Raw genomic sequence first — 11540 nt, 5'->3', positions numbered from 1 at the left:
TTTGACTGAATCAGGGAGTCACAGTTAGACAAGATTTTAGATGTCACTTTGTCTGACCACTCATTTAGCAAAAGTAGTAGTGTTGCTGGTAGAGGGTCACATTATGTTTTCTATGATAACTTTCATTGTTAGAAATTTATCCCTCATGTTGAATAGAAAATTTCTCTCAGTGACAAGCATTTGTGGGTCTGAGTTTTAATTCTACTGAAAGAATTCAACTCCCTTTTCACAAAATAGATCTTCCCATGGTTGAGCCCAGCAAGAACATCTTGAGTCTTCTCTTTTTAATTTTTATTTTAAAAATTTTTATTTTTTAAATTTATTTTTGAATCTTCTCTTTTTTTAGGCTAAATATCTCCAGTTCTTCAAATGACTACATTGTGTTTCTTGCAGTTTTGGTGCGGGTAGAGCAGAGGTTGAAGTGTTTGGATTTCTTGACTTTCTAAAGCAACCTGCTTATTTTTCATTTTACTTTCCTTTTCTGGTTAGTTTAAGAGTTTATTTATAAGATGAACTTTATGAATTAGTTATGGCTGCAAGCAACAAAAACCTAACGCAAGCCAACTTAAGTAAGACAAGTCTCATTTAACTGGCAAATCAAAGGGGTAGCTTCAGGTAAAGATGGAGTCTGGGATGCAATACCACCTGGGCTCTTTTCATCTCTCTTCGTCTCTGTGTGTTCCCATTTGACTTAATTCCTAGGTGGGCAAGATAGCCAGCAGCCCCACATAGTAAATATGGTATAACTTGTGAGCAAAGAAAAGGAGGGACCATCTTTCATGGTCTCTGATGAAATGTCTGAAGGAATTGGCTCCACTTGGGCCATAAGCAGATCTCTGAACCAATCATGCGGCCAAGTAGCTTGTTTGGCCAGGCTTGTTTCCTCTGAACACCCGCTTCACCTGCTCCTTTGGGAAAGAACACATGTGGTTAGTCCCATCAAAGACACTTTGGATTGAGAAGGATTACTGTGTTACAGGCCAGGGTTGATTACTCAAAGGAGGTAATCTTGGGAAGATAAGCATGCATCTACCAAGTTACTTAACATGTAGAAAGGCCATTGCTCAAACATTTGAGGTCCAGAAATGATATGGCTGGGGAAAAACAGATGCAATGATCAGATGGAACGCCTTTTTAAAATATGCAGGCCATTTTCAACTCAAAATCCCCCAAAGGTACTTTACACATCATCAGGACTCAAACCACATTTTATCATAATATGGAGAACTGCCTACAGTGTTCTTAGGTTAATATTTTTTAAAAGTCACTTTTCCTCAAGAGCATAGTATATTGGTTTACAGTCATAATGCTTACTTGCTTACATGTCTGAATTGTACTTCATTGTTTGAAGCAAGGTCATACATCCTATTCCATTTTTTAATCTATTCTGATTTGAAAGATTCCCTTTTGTGAGACTCTTCTTTATGATATTTTAAAAACTACATGGAGAGATGGAGGCTGAGCTAGATTAAAGTTGTACAAATCTGATTAACATCATCTGCTCTGTTTCAAAGGTCAGGTGCACTCAACGAATTTACTTTGAAATTATTTTGTTTATTTTGTGGGCATATACATCATGAGCTTTCTAAAGGTCAAAAGTAGAGTTTGTTCTTGGATTCTAAAGCAATCTGATTTCCATTTACAGTATGCTTTGGTGACCCTAAATGCAGAAGCAGGCCCAGTTAAGACATACTTCCAGTTTGTGTTTGGTTTAATTTTCTCAATAAGAAAATCCCTCCTAGATTAAGGCAGTGCTGAAATATCATTTTCCCTAAATTACTTTTATTTTCAACTAGGTTCATGAGAGAATGCTACTCATAAATGACATCTGAACTCTGAATGTTGGTTTCATGGACATTTTGTTGACAAAGATGTAGAGGCATCTTAGTTGGCTAGAGTCTTATCTGGAAACTAAAGTGAAGGTCAGAAAAGTTAGGACTCCTGGGTTTTATTAACGTTTACATGGTAGGGGTCCTGAAGTTTTTTTAATTAATGTATGTAAAGTCATTGTACATAGAGAAGAGGCTTAAATAAATTATGCAGTCTTATTTACTATTCAAAAAAATAAAGGATCTAGTTATATACATCAAATATTTTTTCACTAATTATTTTAAATAATTTTCCCCCCTTACCATATGTACTTTACAAAGATAAAAAGAAAATCTCTCAGAGTATTTTGTATTCATGTTCATTAACATTCCGGTGGAATAATAAACCTCAAAACGATTCATGTATGAATCAGTGAGGCATGGCTAATTACAGTTTTCAGCCACACAGCCAATAACATTCACCATGAAACATGGCTTCTGTTAAATACATCTCTCTGAATTTTTGTTTGGGGAGAGTGGTAGGAAATAGGGAGGTTGCAAATTGCAATTTTAAAATGTCTAAATATTTTAGGGGCTTGTACATTATAAATGTCTTTCAGGCAAGTATTTATCACAAGCATGACATCCTGTTATCAAAACAGACAAAACCCCCACAGATTTGCTTTAAAAACAAAACAGAAACAACCACAAGTCCCGAGAATGGACCATGTTCTATATGGAAACAGAAGAAACTTCTTGAAACATGAGGAAATATGATTTACCATAAATTTAAAAAATATGTTTAATACAGATTTTTCCTATCCCTTACAAAATCATCCTGATACTATGACTCTCTCCATAAATATATTTAAAAGATGAAAATATGAAAAGCATACAGAGGACACAGTAAAAGCTGAATGTCATGACTAAAATACTCAAATTTAAAAGCAATTTTGTAATGTATATTTGAAATCTTTTCTATTACATTTTTGTTTAAAATATTTTCCCTTCATGCCATCCATATTGTTGACTACCCAAAAACTACATGAATAAAAACATTAACATCCACATTTTATTTTTAATTTAAACAAGTATTACTTCAATGACATAACTAATGTATAGTTAAAAAAGACAGTTCAGAAATCACAAAACAAACATTATAAAGTAAATAAAAGGTACTTACGCCACCAATCCCATCTTATTGCTCCAATCATTATTCAAAGACATTTGGGATGCTCTCAGAAGTTTTCCGGAGCAGGATGGCAACCCACTCCAGTATTCTTGCCTAGAGAATCCCGTGGACAGAGGAGCCTGGTTGGCTGCTGTCTATAGCATCACACAGAGTTGGACACGACTGAAGCGACTTAGCACGCATGCACTGGAGATGGAGATGGCAACCCACACCCAGTATTCTTGCCTGGAGAATCCCAGGGATGGTGGAGCCTGGTGGGCTGCCATCTATGGGGTCATAAAGAGTTGGACACAACTGAAGCGACTTAGCAGCAGCAGCAGTTTTCCATACACATGCAAGCACAAATCCACAATCTAATGTATCTGTAATTCTGAATTCCAAAAAGGGCTGAAAACCAATGGGGGTACTTATAGTGTTTGTTTATCCTGTATGTGTTTCATTGCAGAAGTGTTAATGTTTGATGACAGGGCGCTATCCCAAGACTGTTCCAGGAGTGTTAAACACTAGGTACTATGAGCATATATTACCTTTCAAATAACCCTCCCCACAAAAAAATCATTTTCAAAACTGACCTGTCCACAGAATTTTGGATGAGTGATTATGGATCTTGATAATTTTGTAACACATAGTCCTTTTGTTTATATTAATCAGTTCAGTTCAGTTCAGTTGCTCAGTCATGTCTGACTCTTTGCGACACCATGAATCGCAGCACGCCAGGCCTCCCTGTCCATCACCAACTCCCGGAGTTCACTCAGACTCACGTCCATCGAGTCAGTGATGCCATCCAGCCATCTCATCCTCTGTCGTCCCCTTCTCCTCCTGCCCCCAATCCCTCCCGGCATCAGAGTCTTTTCCAATGAGTCAACTCTTCGCATGAGGTGGCCATAGTACTGGAGTTTCAGCTTTAGCATCATTCTCTCCAAAGAAATCCCAGGGCTGATCACCTTCAGAATGGACTGGTTGGATCGCCTTGCAGTCCAAGGGACTCTCAAGCGTCTTCTCCAACACCACAGTTCAAAAGCATCAATTCTTCGGTGCTCAGCCTTCTTCACAGTCCAACTCTCACATCCATACATGACCACTGGAAAAACCATAGCCTTGACTAGACGGACCTTTGTTGGCAAAGTAATGTCTCTGCTTTTGAATATGCTATCTAGGTTGGTCATAACTTTCCTTCCAAGGAGTAAGCGTCTTTTAATTTCATGGCTGCAGTCATCATCTGCAGTGATTTTGGAGCCCCAAAAAATAGTCTGACACTGTTTCCACTGTTTCCCCATCTATTTCCCATGAAGTGATGGGACTGGATGCCATGATCTTCGTTTTCTGAATGTTGAGCTTTAAGCCAACTTTTTCACTCTCACTTTCATTATATTAATAGATCATTCCATATATACCATTTGGCAAATATATTTATGAAATAGTTCAACATTTTCCCTGAAGACCTTACCATGGTCTACACAGTCTGGCTTCTTGTGACTTTTCCTCTCATTTATTTTCCTCCAGCCACATGGGCCTCCCTGCTCTTCTTCCACCCTGTCAAGCTTGTTCCCATTTAAGGCCTTTACACTGATTCCTCTGCCTGGAATTCTTCCACAGATTCCCTTCTGGTTGGCTTCCTCACTTTACTGAGATGTTTGTTCAAGTGACTCCTCTTCAAAGGGGCCTTTCTGACCACCCTATCCAAGAGAAGGCCATCCATCATTTAGTCCCTTACACTGCTTATTTTTCATAGCATTTAAAAAAATAAAAATTTATGACATATCATGAATTGTTTTTACTAGTGTATAGTCTATCTTTTCCACTAGAAGTTCCATATGACTAGGAAATGTTTTTTATTAACTTATTTACCACTGCATCCCTAGCACTTAGAACAATGCCTGATATACAGCAGGTGCTCAATAAGTATCAAATTCAATTTTTCTTCTGCCTCCGAGTCTAGCAATTTATTTAATAGTTACAAGGCTCTCAGTTGCTCTTATGGCAAATTAAAAAGGATGCCTAGCTAACTCCCATAAGCTGACCCTTGGGATACTTCCAGCCTCTTTCCCCATTGCCCTAACTCCATTCTAGATTTGGGCCTGGTGAATCTACTGTCTGAGCTCTGGCACTTGCCATATGCTACCTTTGCTTCTGCCTAGAACCCCCTTTCTCCTCCACTGTATGTAGCAGGATTGATTCATTCTGGCATTGACTTCTATTGTATCACATTGCTATGCTCATGTATTTACGTGTTTATGGCCTCCAATGAAGTATAACGCCAGGGACTGCGTCTGATTATCTGGTGATTCCTGTCCCCTTGCACAGTGACTGGCCCAGAGGAACCCTCAATCCATGAAAAAGTAAGCTGAATTGAAGTTGTATCCCATCCTGAAGTAAATTCTCTACTAAGGAAATATGCTTTTTAATTTTTCAGAAATGCTTGCAGTGGATTTTATCCTCTAGAATGAAGAAATGCCTTTAAAGCTGCAGTGAAACCAGGGGAATATGTTTAGAGGCATTATTTCTCGAAGGAGAGTGATGAAAAATCATAGCTTATCTCTGAGCCACCCTAGTGAGATCACAGCTTGGACACTGAGCTTAGTTTTATGCACCTTATGTTCTAGGTAACTGGAAGATGATTGCAAAGGATGGCAGTAAGAAGGATTAAATGTGATTATTTATGAGGTATAGTTAAAAGGAGACAACATGCATATGTTCACTAACTATAGGGAATGGACTACTCTTCCAAATATCTGATGAACAAATCTGATGAACAAGGAATATATATAATACAGAACAACAAATGGATAAATACGATGAGAGAATTAAAAAAAAAGATAGGGGAAAATTTTAGAATTTTCAGGTGGCTCTTATTAACAATCAGAATTCTCCAATAGCAGTCAAAAAGCTGAGTGATTATGAGGTGAGATATTTGTGAAGGAGGCAGGAACATCTGAGTACAGCTGAGTTTCCCAACCTTTTTATACTCTTATTACAAAAACAATGTATCATTTTTCTTTATTCAAATACTATATTTTCCTATTAGGTGTGATTTTTTTCCAGTTAAAAAAATACCCTTAAGATTCTTGTCCAAAAGTCTGCATTATAACTGCAATATATGGCTGAGATGAATTATGTAGGGGGTTCAACACTTTGACCTGTAGGCCTTTCCAGTTCTGAAATTCTGTTTTCATGGTAAAGATTTCTTTGTAGGTCCTGTGAGCTGTCGGAGTGTTTGACTAAAGCAGAAGTGTGTGTGACGACCAGGGTTTATACACATCAGGATGGTCCTAAGGTTTGTGATAATGAGAGGTTATTGCTGGGTTATGTTTGCTGCTTCACTTTATGGCTTAGCTGAATGCAATGAGTGGTTTTGAGTTGGCCAAAAAGTTTGCTGGCGAAAATAACTTTTTGGCCATCCCAGTACAAATGTTGGGCCCTTCTAGTACTTACCCTGTTTGCTTTGGTAGCAATAATATAGTCATTCTTTTATACATATTTATTGATTGAAGGAAAGTTATGACCAACCTAGATAGCATATTCAAAAGCAGAGACATTACTTTGCCAACAAAGGTTCATCTAGTCAAGGCTATGGTTTTTCCTGTGGTCATGTATGGATGTGAGAGTTGGACTGTGAAGAAGGCTGAGCGCCAAAGAATTGATGCTTTTGAACTGTGGTGTTGGAGAAGACTCTTGAGAGTCCCTTAGACTGCAAGGAGATCCAGCCAGTCCATTCTGAAGGAGATCAGCCCTGGGATTTCTTTGGAAGGAATGATGCTAAAGCTGAAACTCCAGTACTTTGGCCACCTCATGTGAAGAGTTGACTCATTGGAAAAGACTGTGATGCTGGGAGGGATTGAGGGCAGGAGGAGAAGGGGACGACAGATGGACAGGGAGGCCTGGTGTGCTGTGATTCATGGGGTCGCAAAGAGTCGGACATGACTGAGTGACTAATCTCATCTGATTGATTGCTTACCATCGAATAAGACAAAAACAAAGTTCTTGCCTTCAGAGGCTCACATTCTATTTGGAGGTGACAGATGATAAACAGAAAGCCAAGTAAATAGGAATGGTAATTTCAAGTAAAGATACTTGCTATGAAGAAGTGCTATTATGGCACAACCCACAGAAAGTTTTCATAAAATTGTCCTCTACATTTCTCCAAAGAACACATACAAAAGGCTAACAGATACATGAATAGGTGCTCAACATCATTAGTCATTAGGGAAATGCAAATCACAACCGCAATGAGGTATCACCTCATACCTTTCAGAATGGCCATCAACGAAAAGACAACAGGTAAAAAATGCTGGTGAGGATGTGATGAGAGAACCCTGTGCACTGCTGGTGGGACTGTAAACTGGTATAGCCATATGGAAAACAGTATGGAGGATCCTCAAAAAATTAAAAATTGAACTACCATATGATCCAGCAATTCTACTTCTGGGAACGTATCCAAAGGAAATGAAAACACTAACTCAAAAAGATATATGCATTCCCATGTTCATAGCAGCATTATTTACAATAGGCAAGACATGGAAACAATCTGTGTTCATCAATGGAGAAACGGATAAAGAAGTTTTTATATACATACATATCCATATGTATATATGGATACACATACAATGGAATATTATTCAGCCATTAAAAACACAAGAAAACACTATTTGTGATAACATGGATGGACCTTGAGGGCAGTATGCTAAGTAAAATAAGTCAGACAGAGGCAAAATTCTATTATCTCAGTTATATGTGGAATCTAAAAAAAAAACCCAAACAATAAAAACCCCACACCAAATTAATACAAAAAGATAAAATTTATAGCTACTACAGGTAGGGGTTTGGGAGAGGGGGAACTGGAGAAAGATGTTCAAAACGTACAAACTTTCAGTCACAAGATAAATTAGTACTAGAGTTGTAATGTAGAACATGACTACTGCTAATGCTATTGTATGATATATAGCAAAGTTGTTAAGAAAGTAAAACAAAGAGTTCTCATCACAAGGATAATTTTTGCCCTCTTTTCTTTCTTTTATTTTTATTATATCTATGTGAGAAGATGAATGTTCGCTGAACATATTGTAGTGATCATTTCACAATAAATGTAAGTCAAACCATTATGCTATAAACCTTAAATTTATATGGTGATGTCTGTCAATATTTCAATAAAAGTGAGGAAAAAACTGTCTTTTAGGTCTAACGATACAGCCTATGCACTTAAAGCTAACTTCTCAAAAACCTTGTGTCTTTTTCAATATAATGAAGAAAACAATGCATTGTCTCCAGCAATATTTCTTTTTCCCTTTTCTTGATCTCCTTCCTCCCCTCTCTACTAAACCCTAGTCCCTCTAAAGCCTCTTCTTAAGTCTGCAGTTTTTCCAGTGTAAAAGTGTTTTTTGCTGTAGTTTTTGTCTGTTTCTTAGTGAGGGTTTAGAAAGTACTGTCTATTTTAAATGCTCACATGATGAGGTATACAAGGTGACAGGCTGCTTGGGGGTTTTTTTTTTTTTTTGGTCCATTTGTTTGGTTCTTTTTATATGTATTTATTTAATTTTGAATTACTCTTATTCTGCTAGTCTCAGTGACAAAAGCTTGTGGTGAACCAAAGCCACCTGTAGCAGAAACTACTGGTGCCCCATCAGTCTGTGGCAGCACCTGCATCTCTGGCTTCCTCAGGCCACTGAGCAAATTTGTCCTTTTTGTACAGTATGACTAAGGAACCACGGACTTCACAGCCCCTGAAAACAACTCCTAATTATTGACTGGTGGGAGATGGCATTTAAACAACCCAGTAACTCAGTTCTTTGTCCCTTTGGTGGGACAGCTCAGTCTAAGGCCTGGGTTCTACATTATTTCCCAGAGTTCTCCTGGAAGATTAAGCTCTGATCACTTGAGCAGTAACATGCTTGATAGTGCACCTTAATGTCTGTCTTCCCTTCCCCATTTCACTTTTCTATTCTCTCATTGGTGTTTCCTACAATTACTTCCTAAATAAACTACTTGCACTTGAATACCTCTCTCAGGATATATTTGTTGGAGAACACAAAGTAAGATGCCACCTCTAGGTGATTACTAATGAAGCTACAGATCAAATTGTCATTGCCTCACTGATGGTCTTGACACTTGGATGTCCTGGTTCCAAGGCAAGTGCCATACCTAAAGCTTTTTGTAAATGTACTGCTGAAGGTCATGATCCACAACTGAACATGTATATGTTCATACTAGGTTGCTTGACAATGCTTTAATAATTATTAGATATCACTGTTTAGATCCAAAGTCTGTTCATGATATTTGCATTTGATTGTTAAGTAGAAGATGCAATGATTAAAGGCTGATACTTCCTCAGGAGAAAAGTCTAGCTGTTGAGCTTTCCAGTTTCATATGGTTCAGTAATTTCTTCCAGGTTTAGTCTGGCTGCTGACATTTGTGTTGAAATGTCTCATGCCAATCAGCCTCAGAAAAGCTGGGACTGCTGAGCTGAGCCTATGCTCATAAAAGCTACAAAGAACTGTCATATTATAGGAAACAATCCCCAATTAACATAAGATTAGGTTAGGAAGCCTGAACAGGGGTTTTAATTCCTATGCAAGAAATTAGTCTGTACACATATTGATCACATTCCTGCTGTTTATCTGTAATTGTTTTCAATTTCACATAGTTTTCCCACAATTCTCTATTATTTTATGTGGCCATGGTGTCTGTGTGATACTCTGTAAACTGACCATAATCCACTGTGACAGTCTCTGAGTCAAGCTTCCTAAGACATCAGTATTTCACACCAGGACATTTTGTAGGACACCTTGCTACTCTCTGTGGGGTTCAAACATCAGAAAGGATGAGAGATCTAAGACCTGGTGTAATCACCTGCATGTAATGAAGCAGGCCACAGAAAAAAGTGAGAAAAAAAAAAGTAGAAAAGAAAATGGTGTCAGAGAAAGCAGGGACAAATCTAAGTGTTTGTCCAAGTGTAAATGTTCTTTGTTTCTCCCTTTTAAATGTAAAAGATGACTGGCAAAAAATCTCTTTTTCCTAGGTAGTAGGACTGGGAGGAAAGGGAAGGAGGCAATATTAAAGAAGAGGTCTCTATAAAAAGCAGCATGGTATAGTCTGGAGGCCAGGATCCTAGTCCCTGTTTATGAGCTGAATGACTGTGTGAAAACTATTTAGCTGTTCTGCAAGTTTCAATTGCATTTATTTTAAAGTCAAGTTTGTTTCTCATCCTCCACTAGACCGGGAGCATCTAAAGGTTAGGAACTGAGAATGATTCATTTTCTCCAGTACCTACATGGCACTGGACACAGAATACACAAAAGATTGATTCTGAATTTAAACAGAGCAAGCACAAGGGCCCCACGATGGTCACAGACAAATTTAATTTATCTGTAAAGCAAGTGAGAATAGAGAATAATTCAATTCCTCAAAATACATTTACTGAGTGTGGACTATATATATATACTGTGTGTAATATATATAGTATGGGTGTTTATATATATAATATATAAAATGATTATAATACAAATTTTATAGTATATAAACATAATTATAATATATAAATTTATATTGTAATTATATAAATTTAATACATATAAAATGTTACACTATATGTATTACTGATATTGTATTTATACTTCCAGTAGAAACAGTGCTAGAAACAGCCATGATCAGAAAAAAGCGCCAAACCTAAAGCAGATCTTTCATTCTAAGGGCTTGAGTGAGTGAAAGTCATTCAGTCCTGTCCAACTCTTTGCGACCCCATGGATTATCCAGTCCATGGAATTCTCTAGGCCAGAATACTACAGTGGGTAGCCTTTCCCTTCTCTAGGGGATTTTCCCAACCCAGGGATCGAAGCCAGGTCTCCCCCATTGCAGGCGGGTTCTTTACCAACTGAGCCACAAGGGAAGCCCAAGAATACTGGAGTGGGTAGCCTATTCCTTCTCCAGCGGATCTTCCCGACACAGGAATAGACCTGAAGTCTCCTGCATTGCAGGCGGATTCTTTACCAAACTAAGCCCTCATTCTAGGGGACAAGATGATAAAAAAAGATAAATTATATACAATGCTTGGTTAAGGGCAAGAACTAAGGAGAAAAATAACATACAAAAAAGAAGAAAGGAATGGACAAGGGGGTCTGTGATACAATTTTAGTTAAGATACCAGGGAAACTCATAAACTGGATCAAAGTAAGGACTGAGGGCCGCGTTCTGAGAGAAACAAAAGAAAAGGCTTTAGGAATCAAAAAGATCCGGAATGAGGCGAGGAAGTGAGAGGAAATTCAGAGTGAGGAATAGTGAGGGGAGTAAGTTGAACGCATTTGGGAGGAAAGAAGGAAACAAAAATATAGCACAGCCTAAAGAATGATGTTACTTTTTACATTTGGTTAAAAAAAAAAAAAAAAACTGTGTGAACTATGACGAAACTCTTAATGAGGAGATTCTCACCTCAGCTTCTCTTCAGAGAGGGACAGTGTTCCCGACCCCTAAACAGGGATTTTGTTACTATAGCTTCTGATTGGCCTGGTGAAGGCGCGTGCTCTGCGCCTATTGGCCCGCGGCCCTATCCC

At 38.1% G+C, this 11540-nt stretch overlaps 1 long non-coding RNA gene across 1 annotated transcript; it reads right to left on the bottom strand.

Moving 5' to 3' along the window:
* Positions 1-485: 485 nt before the first annotated feature.
* Positions 486-11483, bottom strand: LOC113880696. Its single transcript, XR_003507802.1, has 3 exons — positions 11419-11483; positions 2992-3093; positions 486-908 (listed from the first exon to the last, which is right to left on the bottom strand). It is a non-coding gene; the product is annotated as an uncharacterized LOC113880696 (long non-coding RNA).
* Positions 11484-11540: the final 57 nt, after the last annotated feature.

Source organism: Bos indicus x Bos taurus, chromosome 22, assembly GCF_003369695.1.
Source record: "Bos indicus x Bos taurus breed Angus x Brahman F1 hybrid chromosome 22, Bos_hybrid_MaternalHap_v2.0, whole genome shotgun sequence".
In the NCBI taxonomy this organism is placed as follows: Eukaryota; Metazoa; Chordata; class Mammalia; order Artiodactyla; family Bovidae; genus Bos; species Bos indicus x Bos taurus.
Note: the sequence above shows the minus strand (reverse complement) of the source record. Positions and strands in the feature narration are given on the sequence as shown.